Genomic DNA, 9,409 nt, shown 5'->3' with positions numbered 1-9,409 from the left:
ATATTCAAATGAGGGCCACCTCCCAACCAACCACAGGATTCAGTCTCCCACTGAAAGCCCACCCCCCACTCATTCTGTTGTTCAACCAAATGAAGGAAGCCCCAGCAAGCTGGAGCATGCAAAAATTGCCACAAAACTCAGTTTTGCTCCTCTCCACGGAAATCTTTAGTAAAAGGCGAAAGATTTTAACGTTCTGAAGAGAAGCCAGAGTATACTGGGCAAGGGCCTCCTCCCGACCTACCGCCACGGCCGCAGCCCTCCCTTGGCCCAGGGAGACCACCTAGAAGAGGCTGCGGCCTTTGGGGATGGAAAAACAAAAAGGGCAACACACAGCCAGCCGGGCGACAGCCCATCATCTTCCATAGGCTGCTCCATGTTCTGGTCCATCCTGCTGCCAGAGCGTCACTTACACTTCCAGCTCCCCAGAAGAGGGCCGTCCATGGCCACAATATTCAAATGAGGGCCACCTCCCAACCAACCACAGGATTCAGTCTCCCACTGAAAGCCCACCCCCCACTCATTCTGTTGTTCAACCAAATGAAGGAAACCCCAGCAAGCTGGAGCATGCAAAAATTGCCACAAAACTCAGTTTTGCTCCTCTCCACGGAAATCTTTAGTAAAATGCGAAAGGTTTTTACGTTCTGAAGAGAAGCCAGAGTATACTGGGCAAGGGCCTCCTCCCGACCTACCGCCATGGCCGCAGCCCTCCCTTGGCCCAGGGAGACCACCTAGAAGAGGCTGCGGCCTTTGGGGATGGAAAAACAAAAAGGGCAACACACAGCCAGCCGGGCGACAGCCCATCATCTTCCATAGGCTGCTCCATGTTCTGGTCCATCCTGCTGCCAGAGCGTCACTTAAACTTCCAGCTCCCCAGAAGGGAGCCGTCCATGGCCACAATATTCAAATGAGGGCCACCTCCCAACCAACCACAGGATTCAGTCTCCCACTGAAAGCCCACCCCCCACTCATTCTGTTGTTCAACCAAATGAAGGAAGCCCCAGCAAGCTGGAGCATGCAAAAATTGCCACAAAACTCAGTTTTGCTCCTCTCCACGGAAATCTTTAGTAAAAGGCGAAAGATTTTTACGTTCTGAAGAGAAGCCAGAGTATACTGGGCAAGGGCCTCCTCCCGACCTACCGCCATGGCCGCAGCCCTCCCTTGGCCCAGGGAGACCACCTAGAAGAGGCTGCGGCCTTTGGGGATGGAAAAACAAAAAGGGCAACACACAGCCAGCCGGGCGACAGCCCATCATCTTCCATAGGCTGCTCCATGTTCTGGTCCATCCTGCTGCCAGAGCGTCACTTACACTTCCAGCTCCCCAGAAGGGGGCCGTCCATGGCCACAATATTCAAATGAGGGCCACCTCCCAACCAACCACAGGATTCAGTCTCCCACTGAAAACCCACCCCCCACTCATTCTGTTGTTCAACCAAAGGAAGGAAGCCCCAGAAAGCTGGAGCATGCAAAAATTGCCACAAAACTCAGTTTTGCTCCTCTCCACGGAAATCTTTAGTAAAAGGCGAAAGATTTTTATGTTCTGAAGAGAAGCCAGAGTATACTGGGCAAGGGCCTCCTCCCGACCTACCGCCATGGCCGCAGCCCTCCCTTGGCCCAGGGAGACCACCTAGAAGAGGCTGCGGCCTTTGGGGATGGAAAAACAAAAAGGGCAACACACAGCCAGCCGGGCGACAGCCCATCATCTTCCATAGGCTGCTCCATGTTCTGGTTCATCCTGCTGCCAGAGCGTCACTTACACTTCCAGCTCCCCAGAAGGGGGCCGTCCATGGCCACAATATTCAAATGAGGGCCACCTCCCAACCAACCACAGGATTCAGTCTCCCACTGAAAGCCCACCCCCCACTCATTCTGTTGTTCAACCAAATGAAGGAAGCCCCAGCAAGCTGGAGCATGCAAAAATTGCCACAAAACTCAGTTTTGCTCCTCTCCACGGAAATCTTTAGTAAAAGGCGAAAAAATTTTACGTTCTGAAGAGAAGCCAGAGTATACTGGGCAAGGACCTCCTCCCGACCTACCGCCATGGCCGCAGCCCTCCCTTGGCCCAGGGAGACCACCTAGAAGAGGCTGCGGCCTTTGGGGATGGAAAAACAAAAAGGGCAACACACAGCCAGCCGGGCGACAGCCCATCATCTTCCATAGGCTGCTCCATGTTCTGGTCCATCCTGCTGCCAGAGCGTCACTTACACTTCCAGCTCCCCAGAAGGGGGCCGTCCATGGCCACAATATTCAAATGAGGGCCACCTCCCAACCAACCACAGGATTCAGTCTCCCACTGAAAGCCCACCCCCTACTCATTCTGTTGTTCAACCAAATGAAGGAAGCCCCAGCAAGCTGGAGCATGCAAAAATTGCCACAAAACTCAGTTTTCCTCCTCTCCACGGAAATCTTTAGTAAAAAGCGAAAGATTTTTACGTTCTGAAGAGAAGCCAGAGTATACTGGGCAAGGGCCTCCTCCCGACCTACCGCCATGGCCGCAGCCCTCCCTTGGCCCAGGGAGACCACCTAGAAGAGGCTGCGGCCTTTGGGGATGGAAAAACAAAAAGGGCAACACACAGCCAGCCGGGCGACAGCCCATCATCTTCCATAGGCTGCTCCATGTTCTGGTCCATCCTGCTGCCAGAGCGTCACTTACACTTCCAGCTCCCCAGAAGGGGGCCGTCCATGGCCACAATATTCAAATGAGGGCCACCTCCCAACCAACCACAGGATTCAGTCTCCAACTGAAAGCCCACCCCCCACTCATTCTGCTGTTCAACCAAATGAAGGAAGCCCCAGCAAGCTGGAGCATGCAAAAATTGCCACAAAACTCAGTTTTGCTCCTCTCCACGGAAATCTTTAGTAAAAGGCGAAAGATTTTTACGTTCTGAAGAGAAGCCAGAGTATACTGGGCAAGGGCCTCCTCCCGACCTACCGCCATGGCCGCAGCCCTCCCTTGGCCCAGGGAGACCACCTACAAGAGGCTGCGGCCTTTGGGGATGGAAAAACAAAAAGGGCAACACACAGCCAGCCGGGCGACAGCCCATCATCTTCCATAGGCTGCTCCATGTTCTGGTCCATCCTGCTGCCAGAGCGTCACTTACACTTCCAGCTCCCCAGAAGGGGGCCGTCCATGGCCACAATATTCAAATGAGGGCCACCTCCCAACCAACCACAGGATTCAGTCTCCCACTGAAAGCCCAACCCCCCACTCATTCTGTTGTTCAACCAAATGAAGGAAGCCCCAGCAAGCTGGAGCATGCAAAAATTGCCACAAAACTCAGTTTTGCTCCTCTCCACGGAAATCTTTAGTAAAAGGCGAAAGATTTTTACGTTCTGAAGAGAAGCTAGAGTATACTGGGCAAGGGCCTCCTCCCGACCTACCGCCATGGCCGCAGCCCTCCCTTGGCCCAGGGAGACCACCTAGAAGAGGCTGCGGCCTTTGGGGATGGAAAAACAAAAAGGGCAACACACAGCCAGCCGGGCGACAGCCCATCATCTTCCATAGGCTGCTCCATGTTCTGGTCCATCCTGCTGCCAGAGCGTCACTTACACTTCCAGCTCCCCAGAAGGGGGCCGTCCATGGCCACAATATTCAAATGAGGGCCACCTCCCAACCAACCACAGGATTCAGTCTCCCACTGAAAGCCCACCCCCTACTCATTCTGTTGTTCAACCAAATGAAGGAAGCCCCAGCAAGCTGGAGCATGCAAAAATTGCCACAAAACTCAGTTTTCCTCCTCTCCACGGAAATCTTTAGTAAAAAGCGAAAGATTTTTACGTTCTGAAGAGAAGCCAGAGTATACTGGGCAAGGGCCTCCTCCCGACCTACCGCCATGGCCGCAGCCCTCCCTTGGCCCAGGGAGACCACCTAGAAGAGGCTGCGGCCTTTGGGGATGGAAAAACAAAAAGGGCAACACACAGCCAGCCGGGCGACAGCCCATCATCTTCCATAGGCTGCTCCATGTTCTGGTCCATCCTGCTGCCAGAGCGTCACTTACACTTCCAGCTCCCCAGAAGGGGGCCGTCCATGGCCACAATATTCAAATGAGGGCCACCTCCCAACCAACCACAGGATTCAGTCTCCAACTGAAAGCCCACCCCCCACTCATTCTGCTGTTCAACCAAATGAAGGAAGCCCCAGCAAGCTGGAGCATGCAAAAATTGCCACAAAACTCAGTTTTGCTCCTCTCCACGGAAATCTTTAGTAAAAGGCGAAAGATTTTTACGTTCTGAAGAGAAGCCAGAGTATACTGGGCAAGGGCCTCCTCCCGACCTACCGCCATGGCCGCAGCCCTCCCTTGGCCCAGGGAGACCACCTACAAGAGGCTGCGGCCTTTGGGGATGGAAAAACAAAAAGGGCAACACACAGCCAGCCGGGCGACAGCCCATCATCTTCCATAGGCTGCTCCATGTTCTGGTCCATCCTGCTGCCAGAGCGTCACTTACACTTCCAGCTCCCCAGAAGGGGGCCGTCCATGGCCACAATATTCAAATGAGGGCCACCTCCCAACCAACCACAGGATTCAGTCTCCCACTGAAAGCCCAACCCCCCACTCATTCTGTTGTTCAACCAAATGAAGGAAGCCCCAGCAAGCTGGAGCATGCAAAAATTGCCACAAAACTCAGTTTTGCTCCTCTCCACGGAAATCTTTAGTAAAAGGCGAAAGATTTTTACGTTCTGAAGAGAAGCTAGAGTATACTGGGCAAGGGCCTCCTCCCGACCTACCGCCATGGCCGCAGCCCTCCCTTGGCCCAGGGAGACCACCTAGAAGAGGCTGCGGCCTTTGGGGATGGAAAAACAAAAAGGGCAACACACAGCCAGCCGGGCGACAGCCCATCATCTTCCATAGGCTGCTCCATGTTCTGGTCCATCCTGCTGCCAGAGCGTCACTTACACTTCCAGCTCCCCAGAAGGGGGCCGTCCATGGCCACAATATTCAAATGAGGGCCACCTCCCAACCAACCACAGGATTCAGTCTCCCACTGAAAGCCCACCCCCCACTCATTCTGTTGTTCAACCAAATGAAGAAAGCCCCAGCAAGCTGGAGCATGTAAAAATTGCCACAAAACTCAGTTTTGCTCCTCTCCACGGAAATCTTTAGTAAAAGGCGAAAGATTTTTACGTTCTGAAGAGAAGCCAGAGTATACTGGGCAAGGGCCTCCTCCCGACCTACCGCCATGGCCGCAGCCCTCCCTTGGCCCAGGGAGCCCACCTAGAAGAGGCTGCGGCCTTTGGGGATGGAAAAACAAAAAGGGCAACACACAGCCAGCCGGGCGACAGCCCATCATCTTCCATAGGCTGCTCCATGTTCTGGTCCATCCTGCTGCCAAAGCGTCACTTACACTTCCAGCTCCCCAGAAGGGGGCCGTCCATGGCCACAATAATCAAATGAGGGCCACCTCCCAACCAACCACAGGATTCAGTCTCTCACTGAAAGCCCACCCCCCACTCATTCTGTTGTTCAACCAAATGAAGGAAGCCCCAGCAAGCTGGAGCATGCAAAAATTGCCACAAAACTCAGTTTTGCTCCTCTCCACGGAAATCTTTAGTAAAAGGCGAAAGATTTTTATGTTCTGAAGAGAAGCCTGAGTATACTGGGCAAGGGCCTCCTCCCGACCTACCGCCATGGCCGCAGCCCTCCCTTGGCCCAGGGAGACCACCTAGAAGAGGCTGCGGCCTTTGGGGATGGAAAAACAAAAAGGGCAACACACAGCCAGCCGGGCGACAGCCCATCATCTTCCATAGGCTGCTCCATGTTCTGGTCCATCCTGCTGCCAGAGCGTCACTTACACTTCCAGCTCCCCAGAAGGGGGCCGTCCATGGCCACAATATTCAAATGAGGACCACCTCCCAACCAACCACAGGATTCAGTCTCCCACTGAAAGCCCACCCCCCACTCATTTGTTGTTCAACCAAATGAAGGAAGCCCCAGCAAGCTGGAGCATGCAAAAATTGCCACAAAACTCAATTTTGCTCCTCTCCACGGAAATCTTTAGTAAAAGGCGAAAGATTTTTACGTTCTGAAGAGAAGCCAGAGTATACTGGGCAAGGGCCTCCTCCCGACCTACCGCCATGGCCGCAGCCCTCCCTTGGCCCAGGGAGACCACCTAGAAGAGGATGCGGCCTTTGGGGATGGAAAAACAAAAAGGGCAACACACAGCCAGCCGGGCGACAGCCCATCATCTTCCATAGGCTGCTCCATGTTCTGGTCCATCCTGCTGCCAGAGCGTCACTTACACTTCCAGCTCCCCAGAAGGGGGCCGTCCATGGCCACAATATTCAAATGAGGGCCACCTCCCAACCAACCACAGGATTCAGTCTCCCACTGAAAGCCCACCCCCCACTCATTCTGTTGTTCAACCAAATGAAGGAAGCCCCAGCAAGCTGGAGCATGCAAAAATTGCCACAAAACTCAGTTTTGCTCCTCTCCACGGAAATCTTTAGTAAAAGGCGAAAGATTTTTACGTTCTGAAGAGAAGCCAGAGTATACTGGGCAAGGGCCTCCTCCCGACCTACCGCCATGGCCGCAGCCCTCCCTTGGCTCAGGGAGACCACCTAGAAGAGGCTGCGGCCTTTGGGGATGGAAAAACAAAAAGGGCAACACACAGCCAGCCGGGCGACAGCCCATCATCTTCCATAGGCTGCTCCATGTTCTGGTCCATCCTGCTGCCAGAGCGTCACTTACACTTCCAGCTCCCCAGAAGGGGGCCGTCCATGGCCACAATATTCAAATGAGGGCCACCTCCCAACCAACCACAGGATTCAGTCTCCCACTGAAAGCCCAACCCCCCACTCATTCTGTTGTTCAACCAAATGAAGGAAGCCCCAGCAAGCTGGAGCATGCAAAAATTGCCACAAAACTCAGTTTTGCTCCTCTCCACGGAAATCTTTAGTAAAAGGCGAAAGATTTTTACGTTCTGAAGAGAAGCTAGAGTATACTGGGCAAGGGCCTCCTCCCGACCTACCGCCATGGCCGCAGCCCTCCCTTGGCCCAGGGAGACCACCTAGAAGAGGCTGCGGCCTTTGGGGATGGAAAAACAAAAAGGGCAACACACAGCCAGCCGGGCGACAGCCCATCATCTTCCATAGGCTGCTCCATGTTCTGGTCCATCCTGCTGCCAGAGCGTCACTTACACTTCCAGCTCCCCAGAAGGGGGCCGTCCATGGCCACAATATTCAAATGAGGGCCACCTCCCAACCAACCACAGGATTCAGTCTCCCACTGAAAGCCCACCCCCCACTCATTCTGTTGTTCAACCAAATGAAGAAAGCCCCAGCAAGCTGGAGCATGTAAAAATTGCCACAAAACTCAGTTTTGCTCCTCTCCACGGAAATCTTTAGTAAAAGGCGAAAGATTTTTACGTTCTGAAGAGAAGCCAGAGTATACTGGGCAAGGGCCTCCTCCCGACCTACCGCCATGGCCGCAGCCCTCCCTTGGCCCAGGGAGCCCACCTAGAAGAGGCTGCGGCCTTTGGGGATGGAAAAACAAAAAGGGCAACACACAGCCAGCCGGGCGACAGCCCATCATCTTCCATAGGCTGCTCCATGTTCTGGTCCATCCTGCTGCCAAAGCGTCACTTACACTTCCAGCTCCCCAGAAGGGGGCCGTCCATGGCCACAATAATCAAATGAGGGCCACCTCCCAACCAACCACAGGATTCAGTCTCTCACTGAAAGCCCACCCCCCACTCATTCTGTTGTTCAACCAAATGAAGGAAGCCCCAGCAAGCTGGAGCATGCAAAAATTGCCACAAAACTCAGTTTTGCTCCTCTCCACGGAAATCTTTAGTAAAAGGCGAAAGATTTTTATGTTCTGAAGAGAAGCCTGAGTATACTGGGCAAGGGCCTCCTCCCGACCTACCGCCATGGCCGCAGCCCTCCCTTGGCCCAGGGAGACCACCTAGAAGAGGCTGCGGCCTTTGGGGATGGAAAAACAAAAAGGGCAACACACAGCCAGCCGGGCGACAGCCCATCATCTTCCATAGGCTGCTCCATGTTCTGGTCCATCCTGCTGCCAGAGCGTCACTTACACTTCCAGCTCCCCAGAAGGGGGCCGTCCATGGCCACAATATTCAAATGAGGACCACCTCCCAACCAACCACAGGATTCAGTCTCCCACTGAAAGCCCACCCCCCACTCATTTGTTGTTCAACCAAATGAAGGAAGCCCCAGCAAGCTGGAGCATGCAAAAATTGCCACAAAACTCAATTTTGCTCCTCTCCACGGAAATCTTTAGTAAAAGGCGAAAGATTTTTACGTTCTGAAGAGAAGCCAGAGTATACTGGGCAAGGGCCTCCTCCCGACCTACCGCCATGGCCGCAGCCCTCCCTTGGCCCAGGGAGACCACCTAGAAGAGGATGCGGCCTTTGGGGATGGAAAAACAAAAAGGGCAACACACAGCCAGCCGGGCGACAGCCCATCATCTTCCATAGGCTGCTCCATGTTCTGGTCCATCCTGCTGCCAGAGCGTCACTTACACTTCCAGCTCCCCAGAAGGGGGCCGTCCATGGCCACAATATTCAAATGAGGGCCACCTCCCAACCAACCACAGGATTCAGTCTCCCACTGAAAGCCCACCCCCCACTCATTCTGTTGTTCAACCAAATGAAGGAAGCCCCAGCAAGCTGGAGCATGCAAAAATTGCCACAAAACTCAGTTTTGCTCCTCTCCACGGAAATCTTTAGTAAAAGGCGAAAGATTTTTACGTTCTGAAGAGAAGCCAGAGTATACTGGGCAAGGGCCTCCTCCCGACCTACCGCCATGGCCGCAGCCCTCCCTTGGCCCAGGGAGACCACCTAGAAGAGGCTGCGGCCTTTGGGGATGGAAAAACAAAAAGGGCAACACACAGCCAGCCGGGCGACAGCCCATCATCTTCCATAGGCTCCTCCATGTTCTGGTCCATCCTGCTGCCAAAGCGTCACTTACACTTCCAGCTCCCCAGAAGGGGGCCGTCCATGGCCACAATATTCAAATGAGGGCCACCTCCCAACCAACCACAGGATTCAGTCTCCCACTGAAAGCCCACCCCCCACTCATTCTGTTGTTCAACCAAATGAAGGAAGCCCCAGCAAGCTGGAGCATGCAAAAATTGCCACAAAACTCAGTTTTGCTCCTCTCCACGGAAATCTTTAGTAAAAGGCGAAAGATTTTTACGTTCTGAAGAGAAGCCAGAGTATACTGGGCAAGGGCCTCCTCCCGACCTACCGCCATGGCCGCAGCCCTCCCTTGGCTCAGGGAGACCACCTAGAAGAGGCTGCGGCCTTTGGGGATGGAAAAACAAAAAGGGCAACACACAGCCAGCCGGGCGACAGCCCATCATCTTCCATAGGCTGCTCCATGTTCTGGTCCATCCTGCTGCCAGAGCGTCACTTACACTTCCAGCTCCCCAGAAGGGGGCCGTCCATGGCCACA

At 54.1% G+C, this 9,409-nt stretch overlaps 21 non-coding genes across 21 annotated transcripts; all 21 read right to left on the bottom strand.

Annotated features, from left to right (window-relative positions):
• Window positions 1-97: 97 nt before the first annotated feature.
• On the bottom strand, window positions 98-213 carry LOC141259905 (U5 spliceosomal RNA). Its single transcript, XR_012318672.1, has one exon. It is a non-coding gene; the product is annotated as a U5 spliceosomal RNA (small nuclear RNA).
• A 332-nt stretch (window positions 214-545) lies between these two features.
• Window positions 546-661, bottom strand: LOC141260500 (U5 spliceosomal RNA). Its single transcript, XR_012319250.1, has one exon. It is a non-coding gene; the product is annotated as a U5 spliceosomal RNA (small nuclear RNA).
• A 332-nt stretch (window positions 662-993) lies between these two features.
• Window positions 994-1,109, bottom strand: LOC141260895 (U5 spliceosomal RNA). Its single transcript, XR_012319612.1, has one exon. It is a non-coding gene; the product is annotated as a U5 spliceosomal RNA (small nuclear RNA).
• A 332-nt stretch (window positions 1,110-1,441) lies between these two features.
• Window positions 1,442-1,557, bottom strand: LOC141259834 (U5 spliceosomal RNA). The gene has a single exon (XR_012318602.1). It is a non-coding gene; the product is annotated as a U5 spliceosomal RNA (small nuclear RNA).
• A 332-nt stretch (window positions 1,558-1,889) lies between these two features.
• On the bottom strand, window positions 1,890-2,005 carry LOC141260310 (U5 spliceosomal RNA). Its single transcript, XR_012319067.1, has one exon. It is a non-coding gene; the product is annotated as a U5 spliceosomal RNA (small nuclear RNA).
• A 332-nt stretch (window positions 2,006-2,337) lies between these two features.
• LOC141260438 (U5 spliceosomal RNA) lies at window positions 2,338-2,453 on the bottom strand. The gene has a single exon (XR_012319190.1). It is a non-coding gene; the product is annotated as a U5 spliceosomal RNA (small nuclear RNA).
• A 332-nt stretch (window positions 2,454-2,785) lies between these two features.
• LOC141260894 (U5 spliceosomal RNA) lies at window positions 2,786-2,901 on the bottom strand. The gene has a single exon (XR_012319611.1). It is a non-coding gene; the product is annotated as a U5 spliceosomal RNA (small nuclear RNA).
• Window positions 2,902-3,234: 333 nt separating this feature from the next.
• LOC141259863 (U5 spliceosomal RNA) lies at window positions 3,235-3,350 on the bottom strand. Its single transcript, XR_012318631.1, has one exon. It is a non-coding gene; the product is annotated as a U5 spliceosomal RNA (small nuclear RNA).
• Window positions 3,351-3,682: 332 nt separating this feature from the next.
• On the bottom strand, window positions 3,683-3,798 carry LOC141260437 (U5 spliceosomal RNA). Its single transcript, XR_012319189.1, has one exon. It is a non-coding gene; the product is annotated as a U5 spliceosomal RNA (small nuclear RNA).
• A 332-nt stretch (window positions 3,799-4,130) lies between these two features.
• On the bottom strand, window positions 4,131-4,246 carry LOC141260893 (U5 spliceosomal RNA). Its single transcript, XR_012319610.1, has one exon. It is a non-coding gene; the product is annotated as a U5 spliceosomal RNA (small nuclear RNA).
• A 333-nt stretch (window positions 4,247-4,579) lies between these two features.
• Window positions 4,580-4,695, bottom strand: LOC141259862 (U5 spliceosomal RNA). The gene has a single exon (XR_012318630.1). It is a non-coding gene; the product is annotated as a U5 spliceosomal RNA (small nuclear RNA).
• A 332-nt stretch (window positions 4,696-5,027) lies between these two features.
• Window positions 5,028-5,143, bottom strand: LOC141259768 (U5 spliceosomal RNA). Its single transcript, XR_012318537.1, has one exon. It is a non-coding gene; the product is annotated as a U5 spliceosomal RNA (small nuclear RNA).
• Window positions 5,144-5,475: 332 nt separating this feature from the next.
• Window positions 5,476-5,591, bottom strand: LOC141260070 (U5 spliceosomal RNA). Its single transcript, XR_012318832.1, has one exon. It is a non-coding gene; the product is annotated as a U5 spliceosomal RNA (small nuclear RNA).
• A 331-nt stretch (window positions 5,592-5,922) lies between these two features.
• On the bottom strand, window positions 5,923-6,038 carry LOC141261030 (U5 spliceosomal RNA). The gene has a single exon (XR_012319741.1). It is a non-coding gene; the product is annotated as a U5 spliceosomal RNA (small nuclear RNA).
• A 332-nt stretch (window positions 6,039-6,370) lies between these two features.
• On the bottom strand, window positions 6,371-6,486 carry LOC141260891 (U5 spliceosomal RNA). Its single transcript, XR_012319608.1, has one exon. It is a non-coding gene; the product is annotated as a U5 spliceosomal RNA (small nuclear RNA).
• A 333-nt stretch (window positions 6,487-6,819) lies between these two features.
• LOC141259861 (U5 spliceosomal RNA) lies at window positions 6,820-6,935 on the bottom strand. Its single transcript, XR_012318629.1, has one exon. It is a non-coding gene; the product is annotated as a U5 spliceosomal RNA (small nuclear RNA).
• Window positions 6,936-7,267: 332 nt separating this feature from the next.
• Window positions 7,268-7,383, bottom strand: LOC141259767 (U5 spliceosomal RNA). Its single transcript, XR_012318536.1, has one exon. It is a non-coding gene; the product is annotated as a U5 spliceosomal RNA (small nuclear RNA).
• A 332-nt stretch (window positions 7,384-7,715) lies between these two features.
• On the bottom strand, window positions 7,716-7,831 carry LOC141260069 (U5 spliceosomal RNA). Its single transcript, XR_012318831.1, has one exon. It is a non-coding gene; the product is annotated as a U5 spliceosomal RNA (small nuclear RNA).
• Window positions 7,832-8,162: 331 nt separating this feature from the next.
• Window positions 8,163-8,278, bottom strand: LOC141261019 (U5 spliceosomal RNA). Its single transcript, XR_012319730.1, has one exon. It is a non-coding gene; the product is annotated as a U5 spliceosomal RNA (small nuclear RNA).
• Window positions 8,279-8,610: 332 nt separating this feature from the next.
• Window positions 8,611-8,726, bottom strand: LOC141260890 (U5 spliceosomal RNA). The gene has a single exon (XR_012319607.1). It is a non-coding gene; the product is annotated as a U5 spliceosomal RNA (small nuclear RNA).
• Window positions 8,727-9,058: 332 nt separating this feature from the next.
• LOC141260888 (U5 spliceosomal RNA) lies at window positions 9,059-9,174 on the bottom strand. The gene has a single exon (XR_012319606.1). It is a non-coding gene; the product is annotated as a U5 spliceosomal RNA (small nuclear RNA).
• Between the last annotated feature and the right edge of the window lie 235 nt (window positions 9,175-9,409).

This window comes from Phyllobates terribilis, unplaced genomic scaffold (assembly GCF_046119375.1).
Source record: "Phyllobates terribilis strain yellow unplaced genomic scaffold, ASM4611937v1 Scaffold_3__8_contigs__length_932513732, whole genome shotgun sequence".
In the NCBI taxonomy this organism is placed as follows: Eukaryota; Metazoa; Chordata; class Amphibia; order Anura; family Dendrobatidae; genus Phyllobates; species Phyllobates terribilis.
Note: the sequence above shows the minus strand (reverse complement) of the source record. Positions and strands in the feature narration are given on the sequence as shown.